Genomic DNA, 6,000 nt, shown 5'->3' with positions numbered 1-6,000 from the left:
GGTGGATATGGGATTCCACACTGTTTGTTTTTTCTTCTTGATGCATGATTGTGCACCTGGGATCCGGTGTTCGGATCGTTCCTGGCACTCGGCGCGGAGAAGATTCAAGGATTCCCTTCCTTCTATTGGGGGAGTCCTGGTGGTCCTCCCATGCTCTTGCATGGTTGGGCACCGCTCTCCCTCGTTTCTCCGCGCCGCGGGACTCTGACGCGTGGCGCCCTCTCCCTCCCTCCCTCCTTCGCCCTCCGTTGGAGACAGTCCTGGTGACGCTTCTGGTCACGCCCACCTCCAGAGCTAGCTGGGGTTTCCCCCTATGGGCGGTCGTATGGAGGTGGTCGGGGACTTCGCGCGTCACTGCACCCGGAGGGCTGCCCCTTGATGCAGTGACGCGCCTCCACACACTCCCCTGGCTTTCGCCGACACTCAGCTGTCGGCTATAGCCATTAGCAGCTACACATATATAATTGACTGACAGCAGCTAGAAGTTCAGTCTCCCCCGGGCAGCAGGACGGACAGTTTGCAAGACCAGGTACTGACAAATCAACCTTTTTGCTTTTCCTATTGATATAGCCTTTTAGGCTTTGCCAATTATTATTTTTTCTACCTCTTTTAAAGGGTGATCTTAGTATCACCTGTCAGCAACTTGGTCCAGGTATTACAATACTGTTTTTTTCACCAGATTCCCAATTTTGGATGTGGACTTTGCTATAAGGCATTCCATACAGCCACTACCTTTCATACTGCCCTGGGGCGGGAGAAATTTATACCATCCCATTTCTCCTTTGCCTGATCAATATTCCCCCTTTTTGGGTGAGTATCCGTATATCTATGTCTGCACTTTTTTTCCTAGCTTGCACTATATATTGTTTGGTTGGGGGACCATTCCCCTGTATGGACACACTTATACAATGGGTCAGTTAATTTGATTGGATTATCCATAGCATTGCAACAATGTAACAATACTGTCCCACTGTATTATAGACCATATATTACAGGTTATTAAGATTAACTATCTTTGACCCACTGTGCACTTTATTTGAGCGTGTCTCTTCCCCCGGTTTCTCGGGGCCGCCCCCTGTTGCCAATATGTCTGTTTCACACCGCAAATCCCTAAAAGCATTTAGTATTTATGCACATTGCCAGTCCACACAGTCAAGTTTGATACTCCATCTCTATGTATGGCATTTTTCTGATTTTTTCACTCCCTTTTTCCTTCCTCCCCCTTTTTTGCCCCTTCTGGTCTCATACACCCTGTAGACCTTAGGTTGCATCGCACGGAGACTTTTTGTGCATCCATCCCCTTTTTAAATGATCCAGGATACTTTCCTTCCAAACCGACCCAGCAATACTTTTGCGACGTCTCTTGGAGACAGACCGACCATCTACTGACCGGTTAGTACTCATTTCTATATATTTGGAAAAAGGGATAGGATCTGGCTAGTCTAGACTAAAGAATTAATTTGATTAGCAAATGCACCTCATCCCAAAAATATATAGGGAAGATAGAACAATGGCGGGACTGTAGCGGTGCTCAAAATAAACACATATAGAATAATAATGTAAATTTTAATAATTTATTAAAAGAGACAGAATAACATCAAGCTATATAGCACACTATAGACCCACAAGGGCCCGCTGAGTACATAGATAACCTGAGTGATAGTACAATATCAATTAAAAGAATTCCTGTAACAGACAGCGAATACTGTAACAGGGATCGCAACCAGATTGGTAAAACCCTATATATTTCGCCCGGTTGGGCTTCTTCAGGGGTGTGGTTGAGATCAAGGTTTCGATTCTAGTGATGAAATACAAAAAAATATATAAGTTTACAAACATTCAAAAATATATACATAAATGAATAATATTATCGCTCTGCCAGTCTACATCACAAAATGCCAACCTGCTGGTCCGTAGTGGGGATAAAAGGAAGGGGTGCAAACACACCCTGGACACATCACATGCCAGATGGATAAGACTGGATGACAAAAGGTGGCAGCCAAAACAGGGGGAATTCCAGGCAGGGAAAACAGTAACCCAATGTAGGACACTGCCGCGGATGGAGGTCACACAATCCCCGCCCACTGGAGAGGCTGGGGGGTACACAGAGGACACAGGAACCAGCTAAGGAGAAAGAGTGGTATTATCAAAACATATTCAATGAAATGCCTACAGAAAATATGTATAAAGGGTAATGAGTAGAATTTTTACTCACGGTACTTAAATAAGCATAAAGAATCATCTGTGAGAGTATCCACCTAAGTAGGACGCGGTTGGTTCACCAGATCTATACAAAGCTGGTCCAAAAAAACATAATATGAAAATCAAACCGAGAGAGGAACGAAGGAAAAGGCATAAAAAATTGTATAAATGTTTATCATATGAAAATAAAGGACCTCAGGCATACAGCTGGTCCACATTCAGATCAAAGGGATCTGTTTAGCAAAAGACAATATTTCTAGTAAGCCACAGTAAAGATAAAGCTAAATAGTATCCTTTGGGACAAAGAATAGCAATTGAAGTGGGAATAAAGAAAGGTAAGTGTAAACACTCACTGGAGCAGATACAAAGTATACAGAGACACAACAAAAACAAAGTTCAAATGGATCAGCAGTGAAGATGCCGACAAGGAATACCTGGTTAATCAGCGTCAGTAGCATAGGTGGTTCCACAGGAGTGTAACACAGCACACTGAAGCTCCTCGGCGAGGCAGGGTCCATATATATCCGCCAGCCCCTCCCACACGTCCGTGCGTCACAGGGGGCGCGGTCGGACGTGGGCGGACACACAGTGTCAATGCATAGGCTCCGGGGGAGAGCTGGAAACCAGCCTACAATCCCCAGCATCCCCTGGGTTGAAGAGCGGGGAAGGCCGAGGAAATGGCCAATCACGACGCGCCAGGGGAGGGGTAAACACCGCCGAGTGGTACAGCCAATGGGCACTACGAGTTGTCCAATGGCCGAGGGCGGGGAGGGGCCGGACCGCCGATGGAGTGGGCACTAATCAGCCGTCCGAGGGAGAAAGACATAGACAGAAAACGGGCTCACAAAGGTGAAGCCCTTGGGTGTCCAAATGGAAGGGGACAAATAAAAGGACCAGACACCCGCAGCAGCGCCGACAGGGAAGAGTCCTGCAGAGTAGTAAAAGGATCCCCTGGTGGTAGAAAAGTTTCTGGTCCTTTTATTTAAAGACAGACAGAGAGTTAGATAGAGACACAGTTGGTCCGATTTACTATTCTCTGTGCGCTGCGCTGGTTCATGCCTTAATTAGTGCGCCGGGTGAAGCCTTAATTAGGCGCATGAACCAGCGTAGCAGCCGCCGCATTGCAAGTGATATGTAAAGCCGCCGCCAAACTCCCTATAGAAGTCTATGGGAGAAATCAAAAGTGTTAATTTTAAAGGCTAATATGCAAGTTTTGTCCTAAAAAGTGTTTGGGGACCTGAGTCCTGCCCCAGGGGACATGTAGCAATGCTTTTTTTATTTTTTTAAAACGGCCTTTTTTTCGGGAGCAGTGAAATTAATAATGCTTAAAGTGAAACAATAAAAGTGAAATATTCCTTTAAATTTCGTACCTAGGGAGGGTGTAAAGTCAGCATGTGAAATACCGGTAGCGCATTTTTCCCGCACTTAGAACTGTCCCTGCACAAAATGACATTCTGAAAGAAAAAAAGACATTTAAAATTCACACGCGGCTATAATGAATTGTCGGCTCTGACAATTCTGACAGGATTCATTCATATGCCATATTCCCCCAAATTAAATTACCCGGCCCTTCAGGTCTGGTGTGGATTTTAAGGGGAACTCCACCCCAAATAAAAAAAAATGGCGTGGAGTCCCCCTAAAAATTCACACCAGACCCTTATCCGAGCACGTTAACCTGACCGGCCGCAGAAACGAGGGGGGACAGAGTTCGCCCCCCCTCTCCTGAACCGCACCAGGCCACATGCCCTCAACATGGGGAGGATGTCCCCATGTTGAAGGGGACAAGTGCCTCATCCCCACAACCCTTGCCCGGTGGTTGTGGGGGTCTGCGGGCGGGGGGCTTATCAGAATCTGAAAGACCCCTTTAACAAAGGGGACCCCCAGATCCTGGCCCCTCCCTGTGTGAAATGGTAATGGGCTATCAGGGGTGCAGACATCCCCAAAAAATGAGCAGATGATACTTATTTGCAAATTAAGAATTTGTTATTTAACATTGGGTGGTGTTTGTGGGGGGCCCTAACACACACATTCATACATATTAGCAACGCTGTATCCTGGCCTATTGGCATGGTTATATTTTCTTAGGCCTCTCAATAAAACTCTCTGAAATTTGTGCTTAAACTAGAACTATAATCAACACTTTTTATTTTCTTTACATTTGGATAGAGTGAGGGAGGGCTATAGGCCCTGTCAGTTTATTTTGTATTATCTGTATCCAATTGGGGATATTGGCCTTCACTTCCTGCCCCATAGCCAAACAGGAAGTGAGAGAAAAACTATGCAAATTAAGGGAATCCAGTGCCCTCCTCCCCCCCAGAACTAGTGTGTGTGTGTGTGTGCCCTGAAAATTCCTGGGCGGGTCATACAAAAACAGGGTGTGGCTTTGACAGGAAGGGGTGGGTCATTTTTCTATTAGGAGGTGCAGAAATGTAGTCAGGCCTAGGGCAGCACAAAACCTAAATATACTACTGCATATTAGGGCTTATTTATACCGGATACGATTTACAGCATGTTTTTATATTGTCGGAGGAAACCCACGCAGGCACAGGGAGAACATGCAAACTCCAGGCAGATGGTGTCACGGGCGGGATTCGAACCAGCGACCCTTTTGCTGCTAGGTCAAAGTGCTATACACTACACCACTGTGCTGAACGAACATGATTGCAGCTGAAAGCATGAGATCTTTTTTTTTTCCAATACCATGCTTTCCAGCCTTATTGACCCCGCCTCTCTCCATAAAGAGGACCTGTCACACACTAGTCCTATTACAAGGGATGTTTACATTCCTTGCAATAGGAATAAAAGTGATCCAAAATAAAAAAAAGGGACAGAAAAGTGCAAAAAGAAAAATATTAGGTAAAAAAAAATAAAAATAAACGTCCCTGTCCCTAGTAGCTCGCACTCAGAAGCGTATATGCATGTAAGTCCCGCCCACATATGTAAACACCATTCAAACCACACATGTGAGGTATTGACGCGTGCATTAGAACGAGAGCAATAATTCTAGCCCTAGACCTCCTCTGTAACTCTGAACTGGTCACCTGTAAAAAAAAATCAAGCATCGCCTATGGATATTTTTATGTCCCGAAGTTTGGCGCCATTCCATGAGTGTGTGCAATATTAAAGCGTGACAAGTTAGGTATCTATTTACTCGTTGTAACGTCATCTTTCACATTATCCATAAAAAATGGGCTAACTGTACTGTTTTGTTATTTTTTAATTCATGAACCGTGTTTTTTTTGGGCCAAAAAAAAAGGCGTTAGAAAAATTATTGCGCAAATACCGTTGGAAATCAAATCAAAAATGACCGCCACTTTATTCCCTAGGGTGTCTGCTAAAAAAATATATATAATGTTTGGGGGTCCTGAGTAATTTCCCAGGAAATAAATATAATTTTTACATGAAGGAGAGAAGTGCCAGAATAGGCACGGTATGGAAGTGGTTAAAGTGAAATAATAAAGTTAAATATTCCTTTAAATTTCATACAGGGGGGGAGGGGAGTACACGCATGTTTCCTGTGCTTAGAACTGTGCCTGTACAAGATGTCATTTCTGAAGTGGAAAAAAAAGTAATTTTAAAGTACTCATGGCTATAAAGAATACAGTCATTGCTCATTAAAACTAAAAAAATGTATGGGGGTCCCCCCAAATTAAATTACCAGGCCCTTCAGGTCTGGAATGGATATTAAGGGGAACCCCGCCGTTAAAAAAAAAATGGCGTGGGGTCCCCCCAAATATCCATACCAGGCCCTTCAGGTCTGGTGTGGATTTTAAGGGGAACTCCATCCCAAATAAAAAA

This window comes from Rana temporaria, chromosome 7 (genome assembly GCF_905171775.1).
Source record: "Rana temporaria chromosome 7, aRanTem1.1, whole genome shotgun sequence".
NCBI classification, from domain to species: Eukaryota; Metazoa; Chordata; class Amphibia; order Anura; family Ranidae; genus Rana; species Rana temporaria.
This window is presented reverse-complemented; position numbering follows the sequence as displayed.